Genomic DNA, 19,059 nt, shown 5'->3' with positions numbered 1-19,059 from the left:
TGACTTATTGTTGAAATGAGCTCTTTTTTATGCTTACTATTGGAATTGACAATTCCCCCATTTGGGCTTTTTGTTTTGTTTCATGATGACTACTCTGAATGTGTTTCTAAGTACTACCTGGTTGTATTTTGTAACTCTATCATGTTCATCTCGAACCTCTAGTAGTATGTACAAGGGATAATATCATAGAGAACATGCTAGAGTGCTTTTAGTAGATGTAAAGTTAAAGTAATTGAATGGTTTAAATGGTGATTAAAATTAATATTATTTTTGAAGGAAATTGAAAGATATGTATTTTTTTTTATGGTAAGTGACTCTTGAACCCTTGCTTTGAAAACCTTTTAGTTTCATTGTGCATTAGTGCTTATATTATGTTTAATTAATGAAATTATGAAAGAGGAGTAATGATTGTTTCAATGTGTGAATTACCTTTCATTCCATGTGTTATGTTGTTCTGGGCATGTGTGTTCTTGAGTAGTTTTGGACATTTTTTCCGTCACTTGTCTTGGTAACCAAGACTATTGTTTTTTTTTCCTTTGTGGTTTGGTTTTGAGTGGTGACTCAAACTCTTAGATCTTAGGACTCTCTAAGACCTATCATGCTTTTTTCCTCATTGATATCTTTGTGACACTTTTTGAATGGAGTCAATCTAAGTCTAGATGTGGAAGTTTTGGTCTTTGGAGTGAAGGTAATTTTTGTGCTGATTTGACATTTCACTTGGGGAACAACAAGCAATTTTTTTGCACTTTTGGAGTTGCTGATCGATGTTCTGAGTACCTTTTTTGAGTAGAGGACAATTCAATCATGAAATATCATGTCTATGGCCATTGGAGAAGTTTAACTCTTCATGTTATTCATAATGGAAGAGTTGTCTAGTCTTCATAATCTACTAGGTACTTGTTGGAGTTCATGCTTGGGTTTGTGTAGTTCCTATTGCACTGACCCACCCTTGTGAGGTGAAGTGTGGTTTGTGAGCATCCCTTGCTCGAGGTTGATGTTGCCTTGTCATTTAGGAGTGACTCAGCTCTTGATGAGTCTAGATCCTCCTTTCTGGATGTTGACTTTGGCACATCTCCATATCCTTTTCTCTTTTGAGAGAGTAGGCTAGTGTGGTTATGCCACTAGCTCAATTAGTGTTTTCTATTGAGTATGTTGATGGTTGGTGGAATTATGAGTTCCCTAATGCATCTTGGGCTGATTTTGTGCAGAGGTTGAGAGTTACTCCCTCTTAGTCCTAATACTCTATAGTATCCTTCTCCCTAAGCTTATATCTTCGCGTGGATTGTCTCAGTCAAATTTTCTCATTAACCGTTGACTTGAGGCTTGAGATTGAGTTTAGCAGTAAGTTAGGTGTAGTTTGCCTAGCATGGTGCTAGAGGGACATGGTATTGTTGGACACATGTTACCATCTTATGAGTTGGTATGCAGACATTACATGATTGTGTCCACTGACGAAAGTCTTTGAATCTTGTGGAAAGGTGATATCTTGTCTGGTTGGGTTATGTTACTCTAGTTTCTAGTGGTAGTTGAGCTTTTGTACCTTGGAGAGGCATTGTGTTCCTACGCTTGGTGGTGAGTAGTCTTTTGGAGTGTGTAATTTTATTGGTAAACTTTCATCCGCTTTGTTCTAAAGGTGAGTTTATGTGGATTCCAAAATGATCATGTGTGACATGATAGTATTCTTGGAAATTTGGGATGGTTATTCCCCATGATTCCAACTCTTATTAGAAGTGTGTTGTGTTTTGACCTTGATTTGTGGTCATGTAGTAGGTGCATGTCATAGTTTGGCACCTGTTGACAAGGTAGAGAGGGTTTTTCCTTACCTTGTATTGTTGACTTTATGGCTAGATGGGTTTTTCCTAGTGCATAGAAGGTTCCTTGTTGGAGGACCTTGTGTCAGTGTGACACCTTCCTCTTTTTGTTGACCTATTTGGGGTTGATGTGATGGTTTGAGAATGTTGGAGTGATTTGGTTTTACTTGTGGAGAGTTTCTTGAGTCATTCCTATTGCTCGGTTTTGATTTTGCTCTTGGTGTGTTTGGTTTCTATTCTTGGATTGCTAGCTTCTAGGAGTAAGCCTAGTCTTTTGGGGGGGGGATGATGTAGTGCCTCTCCCATTTGACTTTTATAGGTCATTCTGATGGATGCAACCTTGTTGATCTTTTGTTGTGATGGATCATGATTGTGACCATGAGTGATCTACACCATCAAGGTGTTTGGATTTATGTTTTTGTATCAATTACTTTGGTTATGCTTTTGATTGATTTATGAGATTATTATGTGATTTACGGTTCATTGAGGTTTGTGCCAGTGCTTACTGAGATCAATGTGGTATCATGAGGTTGTTTTGTGATTACCCTAAGATGTGTGCAACGATTGCACTATGTACTATTACCATGCTACACTGGACAAGGATCTTGTAGCAGTGGGTAGTCATGTTTATGACTATGTTTTCTTATATCTTTTAAGTGTCTTTAAGTGTTGTTTAAAAAATCATTATTAAATGCTTAAGTAATTAGAAATGGATGGTTCATGTTGGATTATTTGGTAATGTGTTGTGGACATTTAACTTGTTATATTTTGATCCAAGAGATATCTGTTACTTATGTGATGTTTTATATTTGAGAGGAATTGAGAGTTAGATGTTATATTTTGATTTTAGTATCATATATTTTAGACTACTATGCTATTTAGTTGATCATATTGCATGATGATGCCATTTTGAGATGACAGTGTATGTTATGAGGATATCTGGTTATCTGATATTTGGACATACCTCTGATTATATTAGGTGATGGATTTAATGCTATGGTTATTTACTTCATTCTTGCATTGTTATGCTTTATGCAAACATGAGTGATGTAAATAGATTATTTTAATATAATTAAATAAATGGTTAAATTAGGTGATTTAATACATTTATTTCTTTGGCTATGTTATTATATGCAATTGCACTTGATCATGTTGTTCAATGTGCAAGATTTATATCCCTGGCAGTGGCACATGGAGTTATTGATTCAACCATTCATATTTTACTAGTGTCATCCTTGTATGGTTGATATATCCTTATTTTAATTGTTTTATTAAACCTTTCAGTGATTATTAAATCTGAACTCATTTGCATTATGTGATTAGACTAGTAAGCATGTCTGTGCATTTAGAAGTTCACATTGTCGCGAAAGTTGTTAAGGAAATTTATGTGTTTTTGGGTTTTTAGGCTTTTTAATTGATTTATTTTTATTTTTGGCAGCTTTTCCATAGATGAATTCCTATTTATAGGAATAGCCTATTTTCATTTGGGTCGATTTGGGGTTTAACTAGGTTGGCTAGTTATTTGCCCTAATTGATTATTCACTTGAAAAGTGAATAAATATCCAAAAAGGAATTTAATTCCTCAGTTTTCACTTTTGAATCAGAAAGTTGGAGAGTAAAACCCAAAATCCTCTTCATGAGGATTTATTTATTTATTCATTGTGGGAGCTACGGGCATGGGATCATTGTGAGGTTGAGCTCGTTGGATCTAGCTCAAGAAAACCTTGGATTGCTGCGATTTTCAGCTACTTCTGCGAGCTATTTATTTTATGGTTCAGATTCCTATTTTTTCCTTTTGGCTATGAGGTAGGGCTTTCCTTTTTTATTATTTCTACTTTTGTTTTTGGTAGTCATTTTTTTGGAGGCTAATAACTAGTGTTCCCCTCCATTTTTGTATGCTAGTTCTACTCGGTTGGGCGAGTATGAACATTTACCTATTTTTTGGGATGCGAGTTTGGGGTTTTATGCCATTATGCTGGCCATTTTTGCATACGGTGTCTGAACTTGATTATTTTTAAATTTTTGGGATTTTTGTGCCTAAAGGCCAAATGGGTTTTAATTTTGAAGTTTTCCAAATTTTGGGGTTTTTACCTCATTTTACGTACGATCCTATTTTCTCAAATTTTCTTGGCACAATATGGATTGTGGACCTTGATGATCCATTTGGATATCAGTCAAACCATTATTGCACTTTTATGTTACATTGGGGTGCATGTTGCATTTGTACTACTAACACTGTGGTTGGTTGAGTGATTTTATACTTGGTTTTATGGTTTCTTTTGGACCTTTGTTTTGTTTCGTGGACACTAGGATTCATGTAGAATCCATACTCTTAGATTGAGGCCGATTGAGTGAGTTCATGATGTTTGGTTTTGTTGCATCATTAGGATTTGTGTAGAATCCTTACTCCTGGATTGAGGCCAGTTGAGTGATTTCATGATGTATGGTTTTATTGACTTTGAGATTCATGTAGAATCCACCCTTCCCATGTTGCTTTCAATTGGATGTTATCTTTTGCATTGTGTTCTCATCATGTCTTTGTGTTTTGATCTTTGTGATGGTGGTGTGCCACACACAATTGTTGGGTGACTTGTGGGCCCGATCTTCTGTGGTACTTTCAAAAGTTATGAACATTGGGGTTGGGATGGAAGTATGCATGTCCACGGGCACTCATCACTAGATGAGTATGGGTAGGGTAGGGTAGCATATTGAGGGGGCTTCTATCTCATAGCCTGGTCACCTTGTCCCATAGGGTTAGCACGAAGAATATTTAAGTAAGTGATAATTAAATAAAACATTGGGTGGTAATAAAATGTGTGTGTGGGGTCTTCTGCTGAGGAGTTGAAATGCATGATCTGATCTTGGGCTTTTCGATGCCAAGTAACTCTCCATTATGTCATTCCCTATATAGTAGCCCATTGAGATGGCTAACTAGGACCTATAGTTTATGCATTGTCTTGTCTTGGGTTCAGTCATCATACTATCTGCTGTGAGTGTTATCCTTGGATGTTGTTTTGTGTGATTATGTTTGGATCATTATCTCCATCGGCATGGCAAGTGTGGATCTACTGGTGCCACATGTTTGGGAGGCATAGCTACCTTCAACACTGCTAGGGACTGGTGTACAGAGATAGTCTCTTATCCTAGTGCAACCATTGCTGGATGTTTTCACTTGATGCTTCGAGTTTCGAAGTATGCTTTCTTTTGATTTATGCTTTCTTTGGAATGCTTAGTTATCATGTTCAGTTGATGTTAGTTTATTTGATGCATTTCCATATTATAATGTTTAGCATATGACTAGATGATGTGAATTGTTGTATTTGATTATCTATTGCTTCTTGGTTAGCATGTTAGATTTCCTCATTATGCTAATTAGCATGTGATAGGTGATGTTATCTAACTTGTATGATTATCTTATACTTTACTACTAGCATGTTAGATTTCCTTATGCTTATATTGTAGCATGTTTTAGTAGTGACATCCCTATTATAATAGTACTCACAATATGATTGGTGGCTTGGGATGTTACACGCGGGAGATGGCTAGGATCCATGATGGTGTTATGATGCTATTGACAGTTGGGAGGAACTGTGTACTAAGTTTGGTTGTTTAGTTATTATGATGTTGTTTATGTTCACTACAATTTTACTTTTAGTACACTCTGTTATTTCTATGATTTAGATGGATAGATGTTCCTCTTTCTTGTTCCTTGGCGTATTGTTGATTATGCACTTGAGTGTTCACTCCTCGATCTATGTGGATTCAATACTCCCTAGTGTGGAGGTTCTGAACTCAAATTTTCTCAATTTTTCCCCTTTTGTGTTTTCCTTAAGTGTTTTTGTGTTTTTATGGGCGATATTTTATCAGCATCGTGTGACACAAAAATGTATTGCATACCTATTGAAACTTTCTCATGCATCCCCTGATTATATCGCACACCTTTTGGAGAAATATCGTGTGATACTGGAAAGTATCATACCTCCTTGTGATAAATGTCATACGATACCCTAAAAGTGTTGCACACCTTTGGGAGAAGTATCACCCAGTCCTGAAAAGTGTCACCCTCCTTCTTTTAAAATATCGCGCAATACTTTTCTATGCTATATTAAAGTATCACCTGGTTTTTGTAAAAACTTGTACAGGTGGGCAGCAAGCACTTTTTAGTCTGGTTCAAACTTTTTGAGAGTTGATTTGGATACACTCTTCGATGTTCTTCAACCCTATGGTGTTGCTTTTTGATTTTTGTTGTGTTTGTTTTACTAGTCTATCTCTTGGGGTTTAAAATATATCATGTAAGTATAAGTTCCTTATACTTAAGATATATTTTAATATATGCGACAAATCTTTTGAGATAGGTTTTAGACCTCTCAGAGATAAGATAAATATTCTAGAAAATTTTAGGGATTTAGAAATCTAGACTTAGCCAATCTTCAAGGCTTCAAGATTTCAGACTTAGCCAAATTTCAAGATTTTTCATTCTAGCCCTCATCTTGTGTGTGGTCATTGTTAGCTTTTTTTTCTTGTGTTTGTTTGGTAGTCGTGTTTGGAGATTCATTTGTTGTCGAGATTGTGGTGAAGTCTTCCATTGTGATCTTTGTGATCCTTGTATGATGTTGTCATATGCATTCATACTTGTAAAAAACATTTATCTTGGATTTTATTGAATCCTTGTTCCAAGCATCTCTGGGCAGGGCATTACAACAAGAATTAGCTAAGATAGTGATATCGTAGTGCCTTGATAATCTAATCAAGATTGTAAAGGTTGGCTACACTAAGAAAGTTCAAAAGAACAAGTTAAACTAATTTTGTCTTCCAAGCTTGACTAAATGATAGTAGGTGCCAAGCAAAGCCAGTGCAAGCTGAACATAAAATTAGTTGGAGCTGAGTAAAAGTTCATTTTAGTGAATGTTGAGAACAATAGTGGATGCTGAGTAAAGTTTAGTTGATAACAAGCACCAGTAAACTTTAGTTCATGCTGAGTGATTTTTTAATGGATGCTAAGCAATATAGTATGTGTTGAGCATTAGAAGAAAGTTAATGCCAAGTTCCAACATTATTAGAAAGACAACGAATTCAATTGATCTGAGCCAACAAGTTTGTTTTCTTGGATTGTGTGAACTAGGTGGAAAATAAGATTGATGAGTTGGTGGCATAGAATTCATTGTAATCTATTTTGAGGAAAATTAAAAGAGGATTGAGGGAGGAGTTTCTAGAAGTGATATGGAATCAGGGGTAGATTCATTGAATCCTACCTAATATGTCCTAACCCTAAATTGGACAATGGAGAATGAACAAAAAAATCTTAATTTTCTATTTATAGGGATGGTTGGTCAGATGCAAGGGTTATCATGTGCAAGAACCTAAGGAATACAAGGAGTTGAGGGGGTATTGATTCATCAAGTGACCTAAGTGATGAGTGTGCATGAGCATGTTAAGCAAGATGGCTTAAGGGTATGAATTCTTCAAGGGTGACTATGTGAAGCCTCACCTGATCCGTCATAGTATAGAAGACATATTTGCATTATGATACTTCTAATTTGATGTTTTAATATATTTTCAAGACTATATGGTTATATTATATTACTATCTACGTTTTGATGATCCACACTTATGTCTACACATTAAGACCTAAATAATATAAGCAATGATTGTTTTCATGTACTAATCCTTTTCATTTGCTTTGATAGAAGTTGAATTGAAGAAATTCTTGTAATGAAATGTTAAGTGGGTTTATGTTACTTGCTGTTGATATTCAAGATTTGGATATTTTGACATTATTCAAGACTTAGAAGGACCATGACTTATTTTATCTATTGATTTTGACATTTACAGTAGTATTCTACATCTATGATATGTACTATGCACCTGATATTGTGAATGGAAAGATCAAACACATATGGATGAAACTTTATGACATGATAAAATTAGATTATGATACGATGATTACAATGATTTGTGATTTAATATAATATGCAGATTTTTCGAGGTTTAAAGAATAAATGTTTTATAAGAAAATGATGGGGAACAAGGAGTTAATTATGAGATGTGTTATATGTGAATTGTAGAATAACATAATTATTATGTATCTTTACTTCATATTTATTTTAAATGTGACTTTTCATTAGAATATTGATGCTCGAGTTTAGTGTGTAGGAAAGGAACCATGGAAACATAATGGGGAAACAAGGTATAAAAACATGTTCATATGACACTACCAAGGTGAATCCTTAGAAGATTTGTAAACCTCATTGTGATGTGTTTATTATGTAAATGTGAGATGTTTTTGTTTAGTATGTATTCCATGAATAGTTTTAGAACATGTCATGTGTGATGTATACTAAATTTTGTGTGTGTCACTTGACACTTGTACTCATTCTATGAAAATGAGATGTTCTCTAAAGATGGATCATGTGGCCACCTTATCTCAAATTGAATTTTTTAATTAAGAATTGGACTAATTTCCTTGACTTAGTAAGGGAAACAAAGGTTACCACCATAGGAAATTTGAAATTGAACTTTACCTAGAATTGTGACGGCCAAAAAGTAGCTCTAAGGTGAATTTGTGATGAAAATAAACCCCACCCATGATAATACTTTAAGTTAGGGGGCTAATAGTGACCTAGAAGACCCCAAAAAGAATGCATTTTATATGGAATCCGAAAATGGGAGTCTTATATAGAGGAATGGCCAAAACTAGAAAGCCACTTACCCACTCTCTAACTTTAGAGACATTTGGGGTTTGGAGGAAGAGGATAAGGGGAGCTCTACAACAACTTTCATTTTCCATTCCTTGGAGTAGGGTTGATACCCATGATCCATGATGTTCTTCTTTGCATTGTAGATTTGATATGGTGTTTCTTCATAACATTGTAGATTTGATATGGTGTTTCTTCATCATATTGTAGATTTGATATGGTGTTTATTCATCACATTGTAGATTTGATATGGTGTAGATATGGTTTTGTGAAGAGTTTTGTTGTATGTGGATTGAATGTGAGAAGTTTTATGTGAAATATTCTTTGAATCTTATTTTTTTCATGTTGTTCCTTGTTGAAAATGGGTGTGAAGCATCACTCACCCTTGGGAGGGAAGATATGCTTGAGTGAAGGGGTTAGTTGGGCTCACACATGTAGTTAAAAAACTCTCCCATGTGTGGAGATCATTCTTGATGTGTTTCAATGGGTATGGACTTCATGGCTCTTGCATTCTTGGGAGGTATAAGGAGGTGTATGAAGAGAGAAGACATTGTTAAGCCTTGAAAGGGCATGTTAGTTATGAGAAAATGTGAATATATGTGATTAATGGATTTGACATTCTCCTCATGGAGAGAGCCCACCTTCACCCTATATCTTGATTCTATTGTTGAATCTATGTACAAGCCTTGGGATGGGTTGTATTGTGTCATGTTGAGTTTGGTTGTTATGGTTATGCATGATATGTGAATGTGAAGGTGTGCAACCATTTGTGCCTTGTTTTCTCAAGCTCGGGGGTGGCTTCATAGAAGCTTAGGATGGGAGGTGAGCCTCCATGGTTCCAAGTTTTGTGTTGTGTTGCAGGTTCTGTGAAGATGGATTCCTTGGAGATAGTAGGGTTTATTCTTGGCAATGTTGGAAACCAAGTGTGTGTGGAGATAAAAATCCTCCATGTCATTGTAAATGTGTTAGGACATCAAGTCTCCATGTTCATTTCATTGTGATGTAAAGAGGGATATCCTCATTATTGTATATGGTTGAAAATGTGTGAAGAAAGATCAAGAAAAATATTCATATAGTTGCTTGTTAGAGAACATTTATTGTGAGTTTTCACAATATGTAATTTGATTCAAATAGATAATTTTGAAAAAGAAACACTTCTTCTTACAATCCAATTAGTGTAATATTTCATAGTGGTTATAATCATTTGATATAGTTGATTTAATTTAATGCATGAATGGTTGAAAATGTAATTATATATGTTTTGCATTCAGTTTAATGGAAGAGAGTTATTCTATATGATAGATTATTACATGTGCATGAGCATTAGATCATTTAGATTCATGGCCCTAATAGTTCCTAGGTTAAATCACACCATCACATCATCAACTATAATCACTTAAACTCTATGGTAGGATTAAACAAGATTGAAAGGATACATATCCAAATGCATAAGAACAATCCTATAGGTGTATATTTTGTTCTCTTGAAAATGTATGGGGGAGGAAAATAATTCCTTCCCCAAGATTACAGTCCAATAAAATACTAAAGGAATATTCTAAGCATCTGGTACTTGGAGTGTAATAAGATAATGCGTATACTGAGATGATAAGACCCTAATAATAATAATAATGTCTGAGTAAACTATGAGATAGGACCTTGATGACTGACGTGACCATTTGAACATCATGTCAGAAGACAACATAAAAGTTGTTGTTAGAAACAAGACTATGTTATAAGAAAGACTAGACACCTACCTATTAAAAGTAGAATGAACTCTTTGAGACATCCCCACCAATACTTAATAAATTTCATATAAGCACAAACATGAAAATTTAATCTCAACCCACCTGGCACTTTCCTTTCCTTAGGAAGACTTAGCACATATGACAAAGGGAGGGATCAATCTGACATGAAGTCAGACCCCTTTTCCAAGCTTCTCCTCCTTGAGCCAAGTAAAGCACACCTTTCTATGGTCCTAGGTGCCAACCTTGAAGTAGGACAAATTAAAAAATAAAGTAACTTGCAAAGTGGAAAAAGGTAAGTACCATATTGGAAGAAGTCTTAGTTTTGGTAAAGGCCATGTCTCTACCACATGTTAGGGACATTTTCCTAGACTAACCACTCCCTTTTCCACTTTTATTGTCACCTATGCAAGAGGGAATTATGGGGAAGCACCCACTTAGTGGTGTAACCTTGGTTTGGGTGGAGTTGTCCTTAGGAAAGGGAAAAACTTAGCTTAAGGGTAGATGTTAGGGGGATAAAGTAGTTAAGAAAATATAATTAGTATTTTAAAGTTTTCATGCATGGGTAAAAGAAGTAGTTAGTTAAGTGGTGTCAAGGGGGTAAGATTTGGTGTCAAATTAGTAAAATGGGATAATTTTTAGTAGTTAGTGTTAAATTGTTTTGTTATAAGATTATTAGTAGGGTTTTGGAATTACTTAGCTAAGATTAATGGGTGTTAGTACATAAGATATTTAGTGGGTGAAGAGTATGGGATAGATTATTGGTAGTAATGTGGTTAGTAAATAAATATTGATGGGTTAAATTTTTAGGTGGAGGTGTGAAAAAAAGTACATTATGAAGAGGTGACAACCATGTAGAAACATAAGATTCTTATTTATATTACCATCATGATATAATCCATCCACCTTTGTGGAATACTAAATTTTCATATATAACCCTAATGTTGAAAACACATATACATACTAGAATGAATAGGACTATCTACCCTCAATGCATAGCTTTGAGTAAGTTGTGAGCCTATATAAGGAATTGATATCCCACATCTAGGAATACAATGTTGTTTCAAATTATAAGTTGTATCACTTAGCGAAACATGCACAATAAAGCCTCAGGAAAGCTTATCCCTTGGAAACAATTATAATCAAGACCATGTGCCATCACCTAAACTTCAATAAATGATTTTTGGTCTCCCATGAAGGTATATAAGTAGTGATAATGGAGTATTGTATGGAAAAGTCACTTGGAAATGTCACCTAACTATTTGATAACATGGTTGCATCATGCATGTGTCAACATGTGATATCTCAGGTTTAGCTTCAAAAAAATTAGTTGTGTTTAAAAAAAAAAAATCGTTGGTTGTGTTTTGCCTCGTAAAATTTAGGGCATGACATTCTGGTATCAGAGCCAGGTTATAAAACACTAGGCATTAATGGGTCCATAAATGAATGTAAAATTTAAATGTTACCTTCAAAAGATCAGAAATTCAATGAACTCATCTTTCAAGCTAGTACCTTCTATGAGGGAGTCAACTGAAAGCATAAAACCCTTATTATTCTTGACTTATTGATAGAATAACCTTTGACCACAAATTTTTAAATGACCTTTAATCATATTAAATAAATTATTCTAAATGATACTAACGAATATAATTCCCCTAGTACCACATTAATTTGTTCATCATCGTAATAATATGAATTTCATTTTGAAAATTAATACTAAAATAAAATAATTAACCTTAATAATATATTCACCAAACCCTTCTCTCACTACTTATAGATTTGGTATAAGCCATTGTCATAAAACTAATCTAAATAAGAACTTACATATTAATCTAAATAGTTATATAGATAGCATCAATGAGCTAGCATTTATATTATCTCAAAGGTGAACAATGATATTTTTATTAGTGGCATTCTCAACTTCAAGATAAGATATAGATATTATTTTTACCCCTTAATTGTATCAACACTTTTAAAATATAATATATCTTAATTATAGAATAAAGGTTATTCAATTCTTTTATAATTATTGATAAATATATAATATTTAGTAAGATATTAATACTATTTTTATTAATATTTTTTGTACCTCTAACATTTCTAGATGAAGGGTCTTTTCTGATGCACTACTAATATATTTATAGTAAGAGGAAAAAATCAACAATAAACAAAAAATTGAATTTCCATTTAAAAGATCAAATTTATTTTATAGATTCTACTCTATTTAAAAATAAATAAATATAACCTTTTAATTTTTTAATTGATTTCCTAAATAATTTTCATGATTAATTAAAGAAAATAAGAATAACCTATACATTTTTGCTTCTAATTAACATTAGCTAAACTTGTATTTATGTATTCATTTCATTAAGAAAGGAATACTAATTTAATAGTATGTGTCAAAATGTCCCTATACACATTTCACATTGTCACTGCATGTAAGAGAGCTTAGTGACCATAGATTGAACTAGAATGGAGGATTTGTAAAGAAAATAAATGCAAGATTTATCTAAGATTTTCTATGCAAGTAAATGAATCTAAATTAGATGAAATACAAATTTAATCTAAGAGTTCAATAAGAAAACATTTAAGCTAGAACATGTATGGAATTTAATAGCTAAAATAAAAGTATTGAATGAGAATGCAACAAAGCTTTTGAATGCACAAATGTGGAGTACTCAAACTGACAAAGTTTCTTTACTCAAAAATTGCATTCTCTCAAATTAGAGACATAAGTTCACAATTTATAGAGAAATCCAAAATAAATAAAAGGTGTATATCAATTAGATGAATGGTGGAGATTGAATGAGTGTTCATTTTGAAATGGAAATTTCCATTTGAGAGAGAGTTAATTGATTGATTTCCTTGTTCTTTTCAAATTCACTCAATGTTTCCATTTTTTTTTAACTCAAAAAGAGATTTTGTTAAAATTGTCTCATATTTTGAATATTTAAATGAAAATGATAAATATGTGTAGGCATTTAATTCAAATAATTAATACATTCATTTGTCATGTAAGTTTAGAAAATGTAAAATTAATTTAATCGAAGTATTAGAAAATTTCAATTAAATTAATTGATTTAGTGGGTTTAATAGCCAAGATGTTGATATTCATGAATTTATCATTTCTTTTAGTGATTATTTTAGATTAATGATTTTCTACAATTGATATCTAAATCAAGAAGAGTCAATTAGGACTAGAAATGCCTAATAAATTAGGACTTTGTTGATCATTTGAAAGATTAGAAGTAAATAAGTTTCTGAGACCAATTTTGGGATATTGAAAATATATGAGTACAAGGTATAATATCTATTATATGTAATAGAATATATATTTTATGATCCAATTTAGCATTATTCCTATCTAAATAACATTAACTATTTATGATTAACGTTATATCCATGACAATTATTATTGATTATCATTAATAATAATAGAGGAGTGTCAGGGTGTTGTAAAAAGTATAGTATCTAAGTTAGTGTGGAAAATGATAATAGTTGATGGTCATATAAAAAATATCAAAACACAATGAAGTGAACTATATAGAATGATATACTGGATAAGAATGCAAGTGTAATATTAAGATTTGTTTACATTGCAGATAGAAGTGAAAATTGACCTCAAAATAGTTGAAGGAGGTCATGGATTACCAGATATATATATATATAGTAGACGAATTATCATCTTCCTCTAGGGGCTATGATACTAGACAATAATCCATTCGAAGCACCATTGTGTAGTATAGTTAAAATTGTACGCGTAAAAGTGTGTTATTCCTATATTAGATATAGGATGTAATTGATAATTGGATTCCTTAGCATGATTGTTACTTATCACACCATCGTATAGAACTCTTAACTTTAAGTAGATATTATTCATCTAGGAGTTGTGATCCTACTATCCATGTTGAATAATATGGGTACCTTACATCCAACAATTGAAACTGTATAATGTACAATGGTAAATATGGATAATTACTTATTTAGGTACATCCATTTGGATATAATTCGAATTGGGAATCTAGGTTTCAAAAAGAACTTACATGATATCTTATCGATACAATGCTTACCCACAAGGATAGGAAGCTAGATTGAATAATTGATAAATGATATTTCTATGGCGAGGACATGTAAGCATACATTCCCTTCTGAGATCAACTATTAGCAGAGCCCAGTTTCAACACTAGGAGCCTAACTCATTACATTTCAACATATGCAATAAATTGCAACCTTGTGTAAGATGTAGTAGTGCACTTGATTAAACCACAATCTATGGATGAAGCACTTAGAGACATAGAAGATATAAGACTTCTTACTAAGCCATTAGTTCTATAAAACAATAGTTCTCCTTATCTCCATTAGGGAACCTTGGTACGGCCATATTGTTCTTGAGAAATTGTTATGTGAATTCTTGTTGGTTCTTTGTTGAAAAATTTGCATTTATAAATTTTTTATTTTTCTTGCCAACAATTTGACACTTATCATTTTGCTAGATTTCTTGATCTTGGTTGAATTGTGCCTCAGGGACATGTCTTGTTTTAATTGTGATTTACCAATGTTGCCACATCTATGTTATTTTCCTGTAAAATTGAGCCTTTTATTTTAAGTTACTTAAGAGGCATTTTCTTGTGGATTAGGTTGGCAAGAATATTGTATTGAAATGGCCATACTAAGGAGGTTCCTTGAAAAATATCTAGAAAACTAGTATACTATTAAAGCTTCATGTTATATACATTGCAAGCTACTAGCCAAGATCCCTAGGATGCCAACACTTCCTATGTCATAAATATGAAAACTGGTCAATTTTTTTGAAAAAATCTATTAGCATAGGCATAGATTGTATCTTATACTTGCTAAAATTATAGGAAAACATTATGTTAAGAACCTTAAGCAAGGGCATAAACAATTTATCAGTTAGACCCTGGTAAGGTAAAGAGTGGTTTATTAGCACCCATAAGTAGAAGAATTAGGTTGGGTCGAACTTGGTAAATGCAGCATAGACAAGATCATAATACTTGCACCTTTTGATGAACTCTAAGATGAGGTTCATGCCTGGTGGGGGAGGATGTGAGGCCTCACCCAATCCATCATAGTATAGATGACATAATTGCATTATGATACTTCTAATTTGATGTTTTCATATATTTTAGAGACTATAGAGTTATTTTATATTAATATCTACATTTTGATGATCCACACTTATGTCTAGACATTAAGATCTCACTAATATAAGTAATGATTTCATTCATGTACTAACCCTTTTCAATTACTTTGATAGAAGTTGAATTACAGAAATACTTGCAATGAAATGTTAAGTGGGGGTATGTTAATTACTATTTATATTTGAGATTTGGATATTTTGACATTATTCAAGACTTAGAAGGACCATGGCTTATTTTATCTATTGATTTTGATGTTTACAGTAGTATTCTACATCTATGATATGTACCATGCACCTAATATTGTGAATGGAATGATCAAACACATATGGATGCAACTTTATGACATGATAAAACTAGATTATGATACGATGATTACGATGATTTGTGATTTAATGTAATATGCAGATTTTTGGAGGTTTAATGATTAAATGGTTTATAAGAAAATGATGGAGAATAGGGAGTTAATTATGAAATGTGTTATATCTTAATTGTAGAATAATGAAATTATTATGTATCTTTACTTCATATGCATTTTATATGTGACTTTTCATTGGACTACTGATGCTCGACTTTAGTGTGTAGGAAAGGAACCATGAAACATAATGGGGAAACAAGGTATAAACACATGTTCATATGACATTGCCAAGGTGAATCTTTAGAAGATTTGTAAAACTTGTTGTTTTCTATTTATTTTTTAAATATGAAATGTTTGTGTGTAGTATGTATCTCATGAATAGATTCAAAACATTTCATGTGTGATTTATAGTGAGTTTTGTGTGTGTCACTTGACACTTGTACTCATTGTGTGAAAATGAAACATTCTCTAAAGATGGATCATGTGGCCACCTTATCTTAGGTTAAATTCATTAATTAAGAAGTAGACTTATTTCCTTGACTTAGTAAGGGAAACAAAGGTTATCACCATAGAAATTTTGAAATTGGACTTTATGTAGCATAGTGAGTTCCAAAAAGTAGCTCTAAGGTTAATTTGTGATGAAAATAAACCCTACCCATGATAACACTTTAAGTTAGGGTGTTAATAGTGACCACTAGGGTACCTAGAAGACCTAGGAGACCCCAAAAAGAATGCATTTTATATCGAATCCAAAAATGGGAGTCTTATATAGAGTAATGGCCAAAACTAGAAATCCACTTACCCACTCTCTAACTTTAGAGACATTTGGGGTTTGTAGGAAGAGGATAAGGGGATCTCTACAACAAATTTCATTTTCCATTGCTTGGAGTAAGGTTGGAACCCATGATCCATGATGTTCTTCTTTGCATTGTGGATTTGATATGGTGTTTCTTCATCACATTGTAGATTTGATATGGTGTAGATGTGGTTTTGTAAAGAGATTTGTTGAATGTGAGAAGTTTTATGTGATTTATTCCTTGAATCTTGTTTTGTTCATGTTGTTCATTGTGTAAAATGGGTGTGAAGCATCACTCACCCTTGGGAGGGAAGAGATGCTTGGGTGAAGGCATTAGTTGGGCTCACCCATGTAGTTGAGAAACTCTCACATGTGTGGAGATGATTCTTGATGTGTTTCAATGGGTATGAACTTCATGGTTCTTGCATTCTTGGGAGGTATAAGGAGGTGTATGAAGAGGGAAGACATTGTTAAGACTTGAAAGGGAATGTTAGTTATGAGAAAATGTGAATATATGTGATTAATGGATTTGCAATTCTCCTCATGGAGAGAGCCCACCTTCACCCTATATCTTGATTCTATTGTTGAATCTATGTGCAAGCCTTGGGATGGGTTGTATTGTGTTGTGTTGAGTTTGGTTGTTATGGTTATGCATGATATGTGAATGTGAAGGTGTGCAACCACTTGTACCTTGTTTCCCCAAGCTCAGGGGTGGCTTCATAGAATCCTAGGATGGGAGGTGAGCCTCCATGGTTCCAAGTTTTGTGTTGTGTTGCAGGTTATGTGAAGATGGATTCCTTGGAGATATTAGGGTTTATTCCTGGCAATGTTGGAAACCAAGTGTGTGTGGAGATACAAATCCTCCATGTCATTGTAAATGTCTTAGGATGTCAAGTCTCCATGTTGATTTCATTGTGATTTAAAAAGGGATATCCTCATTATTGTATCTGGTTGAAAATGTGTGAAGAAAGATCAAGAAAAATATTCATAAAGTTTCTTATTAGAGAACATTTACTGTGGATTTTCACATTATGTAATTTGATGAAAAATATAGAATCATGCAAAAGAAAAACTTCTTCTTACAATCCAATTAGTATTAATATGTTGTAGTGGTTATAGTCTTTTGATATATTTGATTTAATTTAATGCATGAATGGTTGAAAATGTAGTTCTATATGTTCTGCATTCAATTTAATGAAAGAGAGTTATTCTATATGCTAGATTATTACATGTGCATGAGCATTAGATAATTTAGATTCATTGCCCTAATAGTTCCTAGGTTAAATCACACCATCACATCATCAACTATAATCACTTAAACTCTATGGTAGGATTAAAGAAAATTTGATTGAAATGATACATAGCCAAATGCATAAGAATAATCCTGTAGGTGTATATTTGGTTCTCTTGAAAATGTATGCAGGAGGAAAATAATTCCTTCCACAAGATTACAGTCCAATAAAATACTAAAGGAATATTCTAAGAATCTTGTACTTGGAGTGTAATAAGATAACACATATACTGAGATAATAAGACCCTAATAATAATAGTTTCTTAGTAATCTATGAGATAGGAAACTCATGATTGACATGACCATTTGAACTTCACGTCAAAAGAAAACATAAAATTTGTGGTTAAAAACAAGACTATGTTATAAGAAAGACTAGAAACCTACTTGTTAAAAGTAAAATGAACTCTTTGAGACAACCCCACCAATATTTAATAAATTTCATATAAGCACAAACATAAAAATTTAATCTCAACCCACCTAGCGCTTTCCTTTCGTTAGGAAGACTTAGCTCATATGACAAAGGGAGGGATTAATCTAACATGAAGTCATACCCCTTTCCTAAGCTTCTCCTCCTTGAGCAAGTAAAGCGCACCTTTCTAGGGTCCTAGTCACCAACCTTGAAGTAGGACAAGTTAAAAATTGAAGTAAGTTGAAAAGTGGAAAAACGTAAGTACCATATTGGAAGAAGTCTTAGTTTTGTTAAAGGCCATGTCTCTATCACATGTTAGGGACCTTTCCCTAGACTAACCACTATCTTTTCAACTTTTATTGGCACCTATGCAAGAGGGAAGCATGGGGAAGCACCCACTTAGTGGGGTCACCTTGGTCTTGATGAAGTCTTCCTTAGGAAGGGGAAAAACTTAGGTTAAGGGTAGATTTTATGGGGATAAATTAGTTAAGAAAATATGATTAGTATTTTGAAGTTTTCATGCATGGGTAAAGGAAGTAGTTAGTTAAGTGGTGTTAATGGGGTAAGATTGGGTGTCAGTTTAGTAGAATGGGATAATTTTTAGTAGTTAGTGTTAAATTATTATGTTATATGATTATTAGAAGAGTTTTGAAATTACTTTGGTAGGATTTATGGGTGTTAGTATTTAAGGTAGTTAGTAGGTGAAGGAGTATGGGATAGATTAGTAGTAGTAATGTGGTTAGAAAATAAATATTCCTGGGTTAAATTTGTAGATGGAAGTGTGAAATAAAGTACAAT

The sequence above is a fragment of the Cupressus sempervirens genome, chromosome 10 (assembly GCF_028749045.1).
Source record: "Cupressus sempervirens isolate cs-2001-9-10 chromosome 10, ASM2874904v1, whole genome shotgun sequence".
NCBI lineage: Eukaryota > Viridiplantae > Streptophyta > Pinopsida > Cupressales > Cupressaceae > Cupressus > Cupressus sempervirens.
This window is presented reverse-complemented; position numbering follows the sequence as displayed.